The sequence below is a fragment of the Onychomys torridus genome, chromosome 17 (genome assembly GCF_903995425.1).
Source record: "Onychomys torridus chromosome 17, mOncTor1.1, whole genome shotgun sequence".
NCBI lineage: Eukaryota > Metazoa > Chordata > Mammalia > Rodentia > Cricetidae > Onychomys > Onychomys torridus.
In genome coordinates, this window is record NC_050459.1 from 40804445 (window position 1) to 40818860 (window position 14416).

Sequence of the window (14416 nt, forward strand, 5' to 3'; positions counted from 1 at the left end):
AGAGCCACCAGGGATCAAAGACAGAGAAAGAGCAATCCAGAGAGAGGAAGCGGCTCTCCTCCATGGTCTCTGCTTCAGCCCTTGCTATATCTTTGGCCCTGATTTCCCTCAATGATGAACTGTGACCCAGAAGTGAAAAAACAAATAACCTCTTTCCCTCTGTCCCCCAACACAGTTGTTTGTGGTCAGAATGTTTCATCATAGCAACAGAAATGGAACCAGAATGGGACCAAATGCAACACATGAGCCTTTGAAGACACTTACCCAGACTCCAGCAAAACTCTGCTGCCCTGTGCAGGCTGCAACTCTTGTCCACTCCGGCTTCCTGTGGTGCTGGCCCAGACCCCACAGCACAGGACTCACTCCAGACTATCATCAACCTTCAAAGGGCAGCGTGCCAGGTGTGTTTTTCTTTGGCTCGTTTTCTGATCATGGTTTGCTCTCTCTTTCAGTCCCTGTACCTCTGCGTGATAACTGAGAAGGGAAAGCAGTCACGGGCAGCACTTTTCCCCTTAAAATAGTTCACTCCCTTCCTGCACAGCACTGTAAGTCCAATGCAGACTTCATACTGAACTCATCTTTATTTGAATAAAAATGCTGCCATCCGAAACAAACAGGTAAGATGTTTAAAATACTAAATACTAAATACATGGCGTTAGTTAAGGTCTAACTCTTGAGTGATAGGAAGCTTATAAACCTTACCGCCATGTACAAACAATCACATAGTAAATAACCGTTATCTTCTAAACTGTGTGGTGTGTACTAAACACAAGGAAATAAATCTGCCCTGCCTCTTATTTGGGGATCAATTAAGGGGAAGTCTTCTCATTTGTAAGAGAAGATTGACATAATTACCCCTTCCAAAATGAAACAGCCTTATTGCTGCAATGATAGAAGCAAGTATATACTGGGAAGGAAAAGAGAGGCGAGGTCGGTGCGCAGTGAAGACATGAGGATGGAGAGAGAAGCCTTCACACGGTGGGTAATGTGGGACTGACATGAGGTGATAAACGGTTGTTGCCTAAGTCCTGAAGTCAAGGATTTGCCGTGAGCTGATGCATATGTGATTATGTACCACTGATTCCCACCTAAGGGATTCGGGCTGCCACTGAGTTTCCACCATCAGGAATGACATTTTAAAAAGTTCGTAAGTCAAGGCTGTCAATTTGGGGTTTGGTGCTATTTAAATTGGGGCACATGCCAAGTTTTTCCCACCCTCATTTTACTCTTTGTTCTTGTGCACACTACGGGGTTTCTGTGGGGAGTAAACAGAGGAATAACAGACAGTGCTGGGTGGGACTTCTGTGTGTGTCCTTGGTAGCAGAACTGTGTCGCATTGAGGCTGGGGGCGGGGGCAGTTACCGGCAACTACCACAACCCAGTCAACGACTCCTCCCGCTGTGTATGGCACCTCAGCGCCATGTCATGTGGAACAACAGATAATAATGACAAAGCTACCTGGGAAAACAAACACAATTTTCATAGATTCTCTTCTGCCCACCACAATACCAGCAGTTCGTTTATCTGTTTTGTTTTGTTTTTTTCTTTTTCTTTTTTCTTTTTTTTCCTTCATGCAATTGCCAAATTCTACCCTTGATTGTGTTTCCCTCCAAAAACTAAGAGAACCCTGAGTATCTGAGATCTCCAACAGGGGAAATTACACCCTGCCATCTTGCCCACAGCATACATTCCCTGATAAAGGAGCCCTCTGAGATCCCTGCACCTGGCAGATTACCAAGGGAGAAAGAACAAGCCTAAATAAAATAGACCGACTTAGGAAAACTCTATGGTTAATCAGATAACCAGTATCAGAAACATGCAGATTATCAAAACATTCTATGAGCAGAAACACAGACATTCATAAAAGCACAAGGTCTCTCATTCATGATGACTTATTAGAAAATACAACTTCAGAAGCATTTGCATCGGATGTTCAATTACAGATCAAGCCAGGATCTCTCGGACTGTTTGGGGCCTGTGCTCTACCACTAGCCTCGCCCCAGACCCAGTTCTCGAGAGGTTTTAGACTTCTCTTTTAATGGCAACTGAACACAGTGAGGCTTGGAAAAAAGCCACCTGGACTTGGACTTCCCTGGCAATTGAGACAAAGGCATTCAGGTCTAGATATTTATCACATTTATTCTAGGCGGAAAAACATGTAGGTCCAATTTAAACATCAAAGTAGTCGGGGCTGGAGAGATGGCACGAAGGTTAACAGCACTTGCTGCTCTTTTTTTTTTTTTTTTTTTTTTTTTTGATTTTTCGAGACAGGGTTTCTCTGTGTAGTTTTGTGCCTTTTCTGGAACTCGCTTTGGAGACCAGGCTGGCCTCGAACTCACAGAGATCCGCCTGCCTCTGCCTCCCAAGTGCTGGGATTAAAGGCGTGCGCCACCACCGCTCAGCACGCTTGCTGCTCTTGCAGAGGACCTCAGTTGGTTCCCAGCATTTACATGAGATCGGCTTACAGTTGTGTACAACCCCACCTCCAGGGGATCCAGCACCCACCCTGGCCTCCATGGGCACAGGGCGTACCTGTGGTACACATGCACACTTGTAGTCATTCACACGGTCACATATAACAACAGCAAATAAATCATTTTTCAAAATGAAAGTAGTTTAATTTCTAATTGACTCATAATGCTTTTATGCTAGGCTTTGACGTTGATTCTAAAAGGGTTTTGACATCGGTTTAACTATAGACAGTAAGAGGAGGAGAGGGAGATACACAAGAGGATAACAGTGCACCCGAGTCAGTGTGGGCTTCTCTGTGCCACTTTCTATGTGCTCTTAATGGGGATGGCTTGATAATCAAACCATGTAAAACAAGAACAGAGGGGCTAGAGAGATGACTCAGGGGCTAGGAGCTCACTCAGACTGCTCTTCCAGAGGACATGAGTTCGATTCCCAGCACCCATCTGTTACTCCAGCTCCAGGATCCAGAATCCTGGCCTCTGTAAGCACCTGCACACACGCATAGACCCACACAAAGAAAATAAAAATCTAAGACAAAAAAGATAAACAGGACAAAAAGGCAGGTTTAAGGATTTTTAAAGAAAGTGAGTGGCGTATGAGTGAGATCAGGCCATCCCTGGAAGAGCTGTTGCAAATCTTGGTGTCTTTCTCGGCTTGCTCCACCTACTTTATTCTGTTTATACCGATTTTTATATATATTTGGTTTTTCGAGACAGGGTTTCTCTGTGTAGCTTTGGAGACCAGGCTGGCCTTGAACTCACAGAGATCCGCCTGGCTCTGCCTCCCAAATGCTGGGACTAAAGGCGTGTGCCACCACGGCCCAGCCAATTTCAATATTTTGAAAAATCTTTTTTTCCCACCCTCTACTTGGATTGTTTCTTTTTGAGTTTTGGGCGTGGTTTCCATATTGACCAATCACTACACGGTTTGCAAGTAGTGTCTTGCCTTTCCTCTTAATTATTTTTACAAAATAAAAAGGTTAATTTTGACAAAACCCAATGTGCCTACTTTGTTTTATTGTGGGTTGTGCTCTTGAGTGGATGCTTGAGAGCGCGTCTCTTGAATCCCCCATGATTTTTTTCTGAAAGTCTCCCATCTTACATTTAAAGCCATGAAACATTTTGAGGCACTTTTAGAATTGGTTTTGTTAGCCTTTGCAGCTTCAGTCTGTGGACATGACTGTCCTTTCTGTTTTGAACTATTTCACACTTTGTCAGAATCAGTCAGGCGTATTTATTATTGTGGGCTTATTCCGGGATCTTCTTTTCGATTCTACGGCATCATCTACATGTTTATTCCCCTGTGACTACCATGGTATCTTGATTACTGAACCTTTACAGTAAGTTGTGAAGTTGTGTAATTCGAGTCCTCCAGCCTTATCTTCTTCAAAGCTGATGTAGAATTGTGTGCCAGATTGTTGTTGTTTGTTTTTGCTCTTTGGGAGAGGGGCCTCAGGTGGTTGTTTGTTTGTGGGGGCCTGCCACCCAGCTCCCAAATAAATCACACACAGAGGCTTATTCTTACTTACAAATGCCCGGTCTTAGCTTGTCTTGTTTCTAGCCAGCTTTCCTTGACTTGTATTACTTCGTTTATCTTCTTCCTTTGGGCTTTTATTGTTCTCTATTTCTGTGTACCTCTTATTATTTCTTACTCTGTGGCTTGCTGTGTAGCTGGGTAGCTGGCCTCTGGAGTCCTCCTCTTTCCTCTATCATTCCTTCTTCCTTTTCTCCCAGATTTCTCCATCTATATATTGTCTCTGCCTGCCAGCCCCGCCTATCCTTTCTCCTGCCTCGCCATTGGCCGTTCAGCCCTTTATTGGACCATCAGGTGTTTTAGACAGGCACAGTAACACAGCTTCACAGAGTTAAACAAATGCAACATAAACAAAAGTAATACACCTTAAGATAATATTCCCAGACACCAGGTATTTTCATCTGCTCACACTTGTGTTCTGCTTTACTCTGGGGGAGGCAACTCTTCCATACAGTCTTCCTTTTCTTGTGGAAGCCCTTGCAAATGTTGCTGGGTTTGCTCCAGACTGTCCTCCAAACACTGCAGGAGAGGTCCACTGATTGACATCTGACTGTACAAATGCTAGGTAAGCACAGAGCCACTGTGGATCTTGGCTGCTGAGTCCAGAGTGTAAGGCTGAGTCCTTCTGTGTACATCCTAGTCTTCCTGACCCAGGATGCCCAGCAGCTCAAGTATTCAAGACATATTTTCCCAATGAGGTAAATGTGGATTGGGATTTCAATTCTCTCATACTCTGACCTCTTTTGGGTTTAGAAACAAGTGTAGAGCACCTGACTGGTCTTTGTGGTTTCTGTTCTCTTTTAAACAACAACAACAACAACAGAAAGCACATCCCACAAAGCCTTGGTCCGTCATCTGGTACATGGCTTGTGTATGAACAGCAACACGGCAGGACCATATAGTTACATGAGGGTGGGAATGATACCAGCCCGCAACTCTCGTGGGGTGACCTATTAGTTCTGCCACTCTCCTGCCTCTGTTGAGGCTGCAGACAGGAAGCTGCTCTGGGGAGATTTCTACTCAATCCTTTCTCTTGTCCGAATGACTCAAGATGATGGCAGAAGACATATGAGAAATCCGAATGGCATCTACCTTGTCCTCAACTGTGTGCACTTCAGTTCTGGTAGAAGTTAATTTAGAGTCACTTGATTCAACTCCCCTATACACAGACCTGTCACCTCCCCCTCTTCTGTGCTAAGAGTATGGATGAGACAAACTAGGAAAGTGCCACACTTCAGATGAACAGTCTACACTGCCTGAACTGCATATACCACCTGCACTGCATGCCTTCACTGCCTGCACTGCATATAATACCTGCACTGCATACACCACCTGCACTACATGCCTTTACTGTCTGCACTACATGCACCACATGCACTGCATATACAACCTGAACTGCATATACTACCTGCACTGCATGCCTGCACTGCCTGCACTGCATATACCACCTGCACTGCATGCCTTCACTGTCTGTACTGCATGCACCATCTGGACCAATTGCACCACCTATACCCGACTGCACAGCCTGTACCCACTTGCACGTGATGCACCGCCCTCACCACCTGCACCCCCTGCCCTGCTGTCTTAGGTGGCTCCACTCACATCCTCCTTGGGCCCTGGTGCAGCCTGGCCAACCTGGTGCTCAGACCCAGCCTTTCCAGCCAGGCACTCAGAGCTCAACCCAGGCCTGCCCTCAAGGCATGAGTTTATTTTGGAAATCTAAAACATAATTTGAAAAGGTGATTAGGCTAGCACTCCATGTCTGAAAACTCTACTTCTATCAGAATGAATGTGTATGGCTGGTAAAGACAACATGTTTTATAGGAAACATACGTACTACCAAGAAAAATGTGCATTTTGACCTTCCATTTCTGACAACAGAGCACATGAGCTCTCAAAAAGGTCACGGTTTAATAAGCAATCAAAATTAAATATATATGGTGAGCTGGGTGGGACATCCCATAATCCCAGCACTCAGGAGGCAGATGCAAGAAGAGTCGTGCATGAGTTTGAAGGCCATCTGGGTTATTCAGGGATTTCAAGGCCACCAATAGCTATGTTCAGAGACCCTGTCTCAGAGGAGGGGGTGGGAGGATGGCAAGGGGGACCCCTAGAACTGGCCAGGTGCTTCTAGATGAAATGGACTTAGGGATCAGACACATATTCTTCTGGGCACACCTAGGAAAGCAAGGGAAAATGCAAACACGTCTGCCGGAAGATGTCATGCCGTTGCTGAAGCAACCAGAAAGGGTAATAAAATTCAGAGGAGAGAAACCTCACACAAGGATCTGAGCTGCTGCAACCACTTTTCTGCGGGTGTGTGTAGGAGGCACTCATGCTGAGCAGGAGCAAAGGGCTGAAGACACAGCTTTCTCCCGAGGAGAAAGCTGCTTCTGACCCACCCAGAAGGAGCAGGCCCCGGCAGTTTTACGTTGCTGGAGAGCCACCTTCGAAGAACCTCATTCATGGAGGGTTTTCCCTTGGAGACCACTACACAAGAAGGAGGAACACAAACCCCATCTGAAGAGCAGAGTGAAGCCTGTGGCCGCCTCACAGAAATGAAAGACAAAATGGGAAACAAACCCCTGTCAACATGTCAGCCCTCAGCTGAAAGCCCCAGAACACGGTCATCAGAAGAGAAGTGACCTGAAATTAAGATGAACTATGCCAAGAGGGTAGCCCAGACTCCAGCCATGTTTTCTCATTGAACAAAAGTGGTCAACCACCAATGTAGCTGTTTAGCCAAGGAAATAACAAACCTTCCCTGGTGGAAGATAGCATCCTGTGAGGGCGCTTTAACATTCAGTAAACAGTATCCACCATTTGGTTAAAAAAGTATAAGGGATGAGGTCTGGAGAGATGACCGAGTGGTCAAGAGAACTGGCCATTCTTCCAGAAGAATTGAGTTCAGTTCCTAGTACCCATGCTGGGCTGCTCACAGGCATCCCTAACTCCAGCTCTGAGGGGTCCAACACCTCTCTCCTCACTGGTACTCACACTCATGTGCTCATTCCCACCCACAGACCCAAACTTAAAAATAAATCTTTCAAACAATGTTTTAAAGACGTGTTACGTTTAAATCTATCAGTAACGTTCTGCTAACTTCTCAGAAAAATGAATGAGGTTAGGTTTAACAATGGACTGCCTGTTCAATGCTGAAGACGACACTGCACCCCCAGGATTATTATGTAACATATTGTTCAAGTGGCCTGAAACTGTTTCCAGTCAAATCACCTCACTCATTCAGTAATTCTGACCTCTGTTTGTGAACTGAATAATGTCCTCTGAAGACACATCCCCTAACCACTGGAGTCTCTATGTCACAGTATGGAAAGTGAGATATTGTGGAATATTATTTTAAGATGTGTTACACTTGTTTATGCTGTGGAACATTTGCTTTAATAATGCAGAGATGTGCCGGGCAGTGGTGGCGCATGCCTTTAATCCCAGCACTTGGGAGGCAGAGGCAGGCGGGTCTCTGTGAGTTCGAGGCCAGCCTGGTCTCCAAAGCGAGTTCCAAGACAGGTGCAAAGCTACACAGAGAAACACTGTCTCGAAAAACCAAAATAATAATATTTAATAATAATAATAATAATGAGAGATGTGTTGCATTCTTTTATGTTGCATTTGTTTAACTCAGTAAAGCTGTGTTACTGTGCCTGTCTAAAACATCTGATATTCTAATAAAGGGCTAAACATCCGATAGCAAGGCAAGAGTAAGGATAGGCAGGCCTGGCAGGCAGAGAAAATAAATAGAAGAGAAATCTGAGAGAAGAAGAAATGGCAAGAAAAGGAGGAAAGGAGGATCCTAGGGGCCAGCCACCCAGCCTCACAGCCAGCCATGGAGCAAGAGTGAAAGTAAGATTTACAGAAATAAGAGAAAGGTAAAAGCCCAGAGGCAAAAGGTAAATGGGTTGATTTAAGGTAAGAAACGCTGGCAAGAAACAAGCCAAGCTAAAGCCATGCATTTATAATAATAAGCCTCTGTGTAATTTATTTGGGAGCTGGGTGGCAGGCCCCCAAATAGCTAAGAGAAATTAAAAAAGAAAAAAAAAAAAAAACAGGGAGACTTTAAAGGGAACTTTATTAAGATTACTAATCAACTGCTCTTAAGGAAAATTTTAGGATTGTCTAAATGGACCCAAAGTAATATCTTGTCTTCCCACTGAAAGCAGAAGAAAGGTAGCAAAAGATGGCGTTGGAAAAGGGTGGAAAGTCGCCATCTGCTGGGCATGGTGGCTCACATCCTTAATCCCAGCACTAAGGAGATCTCTGTGAGTTCAAGGCCAGCTTGGTCTGCACAGTGAATTCCAAAACAGCCAAGGCTACATGGTGAGATCCAGTCTCAAAAGAAAAAAATAGAAAAAATTCTGATGGATTGTTGCAGCCCTGAACATGTGCAAGAACCGGAGAAAAGGCTCTGGGATCTGAGGTGGCCCCAGAAGACAGCCGGCGGGAACATAAAACCTTTGTTTTATGACTGAGAGTGGGGTAAACATGAGAATCTGGTGAACATGGAGATTGTTTCTGTGAGACAAAACCAGGAGTGCCCAGGCCAGGGGCAGGAGGTTACTTCTGAATGTTCTAAGGCAAAAGAGCCAAGGAATCAACTGATTCTAACCTAGCATCTTAATAGATGGGCTATTTTTTCACACAGAACGATAGGCTGTAGGGATCAGGACTGTATTGCCAGCGGAAGAATAGACAAATGCTTTGACCAACGACCAACTATGTTGTGATAAAAATGCCAACAAAATAGAGCGAGCCAGAAGTGGTTCCTTTGAATGAGGAGTGCTGGAATAGTTGGGTGTGTGCTAGCCAGACTGCCTCACCTGTATGGAAGGATGAATGCCAACGATCCTAACCAAATGGCAGTGCCAAAACGTTAACATTCTTAAAGGAATGGGTAGGGTAAGCCCTCCCAGTCACTGTGTCAGACATGTCACTGTGATCATACGCAAGAGGAGGAAAATAGGAACTAAGAGTGACGTTCTAAAACTTTGGCTAGTCAAAGACACTCTCCAGCCATGTGTACATGCCTGCGATCCCAGCACTAGCCAGACTGACACAGGAAGATCCGGGACCCCAAGGCTGTAAAAATGTAACCTGTCTTAGTTAGGGTTCCTATTGCTGTGACGAAAACACCACGACCATAAAACAAGTCGGGGAGGAAAGGGTTAATTTGGCCTACACTTCCAGATTATAGTCCATCATCAGAGGAAGTCAGAACAGGAACTTAAGCAGGACAGGATCCTGGACGCAGGAGCTGATGCAGAGGCCTAGAAGAGGGCTGCTTGGTGGCTTGTTTCCCCTGGCTTGCTCAGTCTGCTTTCTTATAGAACCCAGGACCACCAACCCAAGGATGGTTCCACTCAACATGGGCTGGGCCCTCGCTCATGGATCACTCATTGAGAAAATGCCTTACAGCTGGATCTCGTGGAGGCATTTCCTCAACTGAGGCTCCTTCCTCTCTGATGACTCCAGCTTGTATCAAGTTGACACACAATACCAGCCAGTACATCATCCAGCTACTCGGGGGATGTATGTTCAAATTGCATACCTGATAAGAAACTTATATCCAGAATATATGAAGAATTCTGTTGGAGCCCATCTGAGTTTCCTGGTGGCTTTGCCCAGCAGGTCTGCATAAAGAGGATGATTGGACCCTTGGAAGGGTCTACACTTGGCTCTATCTCGAAAGGGGGAGGTCTTTGCTCCTCCCCTGGACATTATGATAAAAAGCCCTTTGGAATAAAGTTCTGGGCTGGTGGGTTTGGACCCGGGCCCCACAAGGCTAGCCTGTGTTTTCTGTCTTTCCTCTCGTCATCTAGGTCTCTCTAGCTAGCTGGTATTTCTCATTTCTCCCTACTCAAGGGTACCCTGGGTCATAAAAGTGGAGGCTGGTCCATCACAGAACTCCCAGAATTCCATGGTTCAAACACAGCTAACCTATATGACAAATCAAATCAAGACAATAACAAAAACATGTTTTCAGAACATATATTAACAGTTGGTGGGCTTGCCGGGTGGTGGTGGCGCACGCCTTTAATCCCAGCACTCGGGAGGCAGAGCCAAGCAGATCTCTCTATGAGTTCGAGGCCAGCCTGGTCTACAGAGCAAAACCCAGGACAGGCTCCAAAGCTACACAGAGAAACCCTGTCTCTGAAAATAAAAAAATAAAAATAAACCAAAAAAACAGCTGGTGGGCTTGGCTGAAGCCTGTGGCTGTTTAGACACAACCAGTGGCTCTCCATTTGTCCTCCATTGTCACTTGTGGGGCCGCTTACAAGGTGTTAGAGTCACACATGGGACTGCCTCCCGAGCAGTGGGTGGACAGCAGAGGGAATTCACACCATTAGGAAAGTTCTGATTAGGCTGCATTAGGCCTTCCCACCACAAAACATCCAGGGTTATCATTTACCCAAGATTCTGCTAACTACCACCCAGCCGAAAGGATCAGCTCTAAACTGGACCATGTGGCGACAAATTCACTTACATGTCACTCTAGTCACTGTCTTGAAGCCTCCCTAAACCAGTGTGAATGTGTCCCCTCCCAAGTTCAGGGGCGGGACCCCAAGGATCAAGGTGGCAGTATGAAGAAGTGATGTAACCAAGATGGTTCCTCCTCTGTGAGTGGGATTAGATGTTCTTATACAGGGACTTGGAGGGAGTTCATCCCTTGGCCCTCCGTCCCTCCTGCTGTGGAGGGCACAATGTTCCTCTCCTCCAGAGCTGGGAAACAGAGATCAGATCTTCATCAATGACCCCTGCCAGTGCATTAGCCTTGGACTTCTCAGCCTTCAAAACTCTAAGAAAGAACTTCAAAATATTTATTTCATTTTTAACATTGTGTGTGTGTGTGTGTGTGTGTGTGTGTGTGTGTGCATGAATTCAAATGCCTAAGGGGAAGGGTGTCAGATCCCCTGCAGCTGGAGTGACAGGCATTTGTGAGCTGCCTGCCATGGGTGCTGGAAACTGAACTCAGGACCTCTGCAAGAACAGCAAGTGCCCTTAACCACTGAGCCATCTCTCCAGGCCCTGGACAAATAAACGTTTGCTTTTTTTTTTTTTTTTTTTTAATTAAGAAATTTTTTACTCACTTCACATACCACCCACAGATTCCCCCTCCTCCCTCCTCTCACCCCCCAGCCCTCTCTCCCAAACCACCCCGCATCCCCACATCCCCCAAATTGAGGTCTCCCATGGGGAGTCAGCAGAGCCCGGCACACTGAGCCTAGGCAGGTCCAAGCCCCTTCCCACTGCACCAAGGCTGTGCAAGGTGTCACCCCACAGGCAACGGATTCCCAGAAGCCTGCCCATGCATCAGAGATGGATTTTGATCCCCCTGCCTGGGTGCCCCCCAAATAGTTTGAGCCAAACAACCGTCTTCCATATCCAGAGGGCCTAGTCCAGTCCCATGTAGCCACTAGCCTACAGTTCATGGGCTTCCTCTAGTGGAAATGTTTGCTTTTTATGAATTATGTTTTTATAGCAGCACAGAACAGACCAGGGCGTTCCAGCCTCCACTTACCTTCTGCGGAAGACTACCCTCTCCACTGGCGGGTTGGATGCTTCAGACTACAATGCAGCTTCTCTGTGGGCACACTGTTCCTCTGCTCCTAGAATGCAACCTTAGAGATCTGCAGCCCATTCTATAAATCATTGACCCCTGTGAGTCCTTCCTAACCATGCCACATGGGTAAAAGTAAGGAACAGTGAGGTGAAAATTTAAAACCAACTCCACAACTTCCTCCACATATTATTGATGTAATTCAGTATCTGTTTGTTTTGTTTTGACACATGGTGTCTTGTGTAGCCCTGACTGTCCTCGAACTCCCTCTGTAGCCCAGGCTGGCCTCAAACTCAGAGATCCACCTGCCTCTGCCTCCTGAGTGCTGGGATTAAAGGCATGCACCACCACCACTCAACTGTAATTCAGTATCTTATGGCCCCAAACCTTGCAATATAAATGACTATACACAGTTTCCTGCTGTCTAACTAGCACATTTTAGTTATTACCACACAATGCAAGTTGGGGACGGGATTTAAGGCTAGACAATCCTGCAGTGGTGTGGGTTCTGAATATGATCTGACTAGTCTAAGCACTGTCTTTCCAGTAAGGAAGAATGCCTCTCTATGTTACCATACGTTAATTAAGAGTGAGGTGTTCTTTCATAATATCTGGCTTGGTGGCCCAAGGAGCTAACTGATTACCCCTTGGATTTGATGAGTCAGACGCAGAGTATTAAAGTGTCCCTCCAGGCCATCTCTGTTTCTTGGATCTGCCCTTTTGAGGTATCCTGGCTCCGGGCAGCCATTTGGGAACTGCCTGCTCTTCCAGCCCTCCCCTAGAAGGGATCACCCTACACAGAGGCAGGTGGCCTTCTCTGGCCTAAGGGGAAAACCAAGGAAACCTGCAAACGACATGTGTTGTGGGCAGCTTGATGGGAGACTGGAGTCTCGGAGGCTGTGGGTGAGCTGCCTACCGGGATGTCCGCCATCTTCCCTCCCATCCCCCTCCTTCCAGCTCTCCAGTCAGGAGCTACCCTGCCAAGGACTGTACCAGTCAGCTCTCCTGCTCTCTTCCAGCTGGGTCTGGATGAAGGAGACATTAGAGGCCAGGAGAAGAGGGAGGAAGAGAGAGAGAGAGAAGAAGAAGGAGGAGGAGGAGGAGGAGGAGGAGGAGGAGGAGGAGGAGGAGGAGAAGAAGAAGAAGAAGAAGAAGAAGAAGAAGAAGAAGAAGAAGAAGAAGAAGAAGAAGAAGAAGAAGAAGAAGAAGAAGAAGAAGTAACTCATGCTCTTCCCGGTTAGGCAGCATTTGGCAATGGTGGTGTTCCTTTGGTCAAACCAGTGGCCTGTTTAGGCCTGTTTAGGGCCCTTTCCCATGATGGCTGGTCTTGCTGACTGGGTAGTCACTGGCTTCTCTGGCCCCATCAGGCCAGTGAGTGACAAGGAAGTGTCTGCTGCTCCCCATGAAGCTTCCATTCCCCTGTCTCTTAGCCTTGATCACACCTTTTCAAACAGATTACTTGATAACCATTCTTCTGTCACCCCCTTTTCTGAGCACCATCCATCCGTTGCCTGGCAAGCCAAAAGCAGGGGACAGTGGTGGCAATCAGCCAGTGGAACCAGCAGTGTGGGTGAAGCATTTAACATGCCATTTGATCCTGATACATATTTTTGTTTGTTTGTTTAGTTGGTTGGTTGGTTGATTGGTTTTTCAAGACAGGGTTTCTCTGTGTAGTTTTGGTGCCTGTCCTGGATCTCACTCTGTAGACCAGGCTGGTCCCAAACTCACAGAGATCCGCCTGGCTCTGCCTCTGGAGTGCTGGGATTAAAGGCATGCACTGCCACCGCCACCACCACCTGGCTTGATCCATACTTTTATAATATTTAAAAATGTAATTAAACACATCATACTCCAGTGTTCTCCAAAATTAAAAGAGAGAGAGAGAGAGAGAGAGAGAGAGAGAGAGAGAGAGAGAGAGAGAGAAATCAGCCTAAAATAAATAAGTATACATAATGGAAGGTATCCTGGTTTCATTTTGTTATTGCAATAAAATACCCTGACAACTAGCAAACCGAGTGGACAAAGGGGTTTATTTCAGCTCACAATGCCAGGTTACAGTCCATCAGAGCAGGAAGTCACAGCGTCAGAGCTGAAAGCTGGTAATCACTTCATATCCACAGTCAAGAGTGGGGATTTAGGCCGGGCAGCAGTGGCGCACACCTTTAATCCCAGCACTCAGGAGGCAGAGCCAGGTAGATCTCTGTGAGTTCGAGACCAGCTTGGTCTACAGAGCAAGATCCAGGACAGGCTCCAAAGCTACAGAGAGAAACCCTGTCTCGAAAAACAAAGGGGAAAAAAAAAAGAAAGAAAGAGGGAATTTAGAACACAGATTAGAGATATGAGCCCCACAGACATGAACTTAAAAAATAGAATAAAATAAGGAAGATGGTGATGTGGCCTCTCAATCGTGTGGAAGTGAGTAGTGCCGTTTTGAATTTTTGGAGTAAAAGAACAATGAGAGTGAGTATCCAGAGATGCTTCCATGATGAAGAGAAACACCTGCTGGCTGCTGGAAACTGAGTGTTGGTACCCACCAAGTTCATGTGTGAAAATCTTGGCTGCTATGACATTTGAGCACACACTAGAAGACAGTTGTGCATGAGCCGGGAAGGGACCCTCCCCAGACACCCATCCACCAGACACTGACCTTGGACCCCCAGGCTCCAGAACTGTGAAAAGTGCCCATGTTTACCGACACCCAGCCTCTGGGATCTGGTTATAGAAACTCAGCACAGACTGTTCATGGTGTGGAAAGGGTAAGGCCTTTTTCTTGAAGGAGATACAGTAAGTAGGAATGTTGCCTACTGCTGCCTACATGAGGAGATGAACTCATAGTGCTAG

The 14416-nt window shown here is 46.3% G+C and overlaps 1 pseudogene; it reads right to left on the minus strand.

Moving 5' to 3' along the window:
- Positions 1–4428: 4428 nt before the first annotated feature.
- Positions 4429–12506, minus strand: LOC118597753 (annotated as a pseudogene).
- Between the last annotated feature and the right edge of the window lie 1910 nt (positions 12507–14416).